General features: G+C 24.5%; 1 pseudogene; it reads left to right on the top strand.

The window, feature by feature from the left end:
• The first annotated feature begins 433 nt into the window (after positions 1-433).
• LOC119577288 overlaps positions 434-498 on the top strand; it is a 176-nt pseudogene continuing 111 nt past the window's right edge.

Raw genomic sequence — 498 nt, 5'->3', positions numbered from 1 at the left:
TTCACTCTAAAGCTAACCATCTGTTCCCTTCTGTTCGCTGCGTCTCTGTGTAAAGACCATCCTACTTTTTAAGTCTTTATTTCAGAGTTGTTATGGAACTACGCTGATGATAATAATGTTGAGAAATGATTTTGTCGTTTCCTGTTTGAAGATTTCTCTTGTAAAGAAATCTCTTTGTTTCTATTTCTAAGAATATATATATATATATATATATATATATATATATATAGATTAATATATATATTTATAATTATATATATAATATATATTATATATATATATATATACATATATATATATATAGATATATTAATCTATATATCTATTATATAATATATACATATAATATAGATAATACAATATATATATATCTAATATAAATATATTATACACTAGATGCAAATCTTCTAAATGCATGGGTATATAGATACATACACTCGTGTGTGTGTGTGTGTGTGTGTGGTGTGTGTGTGTGGTGTGTGTGTGTGTCATACACAC

Source organism: Penaeus monodon, chromosome 9 (genome assembly GCF_015228065.2).
Source record: "Penaeus monodon isolate SGIC_2016 chromosome 9, NSTDA_Pmon_1, whole genome shotgun sequence".
Taxonomy (NCBI): Eukaryota; Metazoa; Arthropoda; class Malacostraca; order Decapoda; family Penaeidae; genus Penaeus; species Penaeus monodon.
The sequence above is the reverse complement of the archived record's forward strand: the minus strand, read 5'-3'. Positions and strand labels throughout refer to the sequence as shown.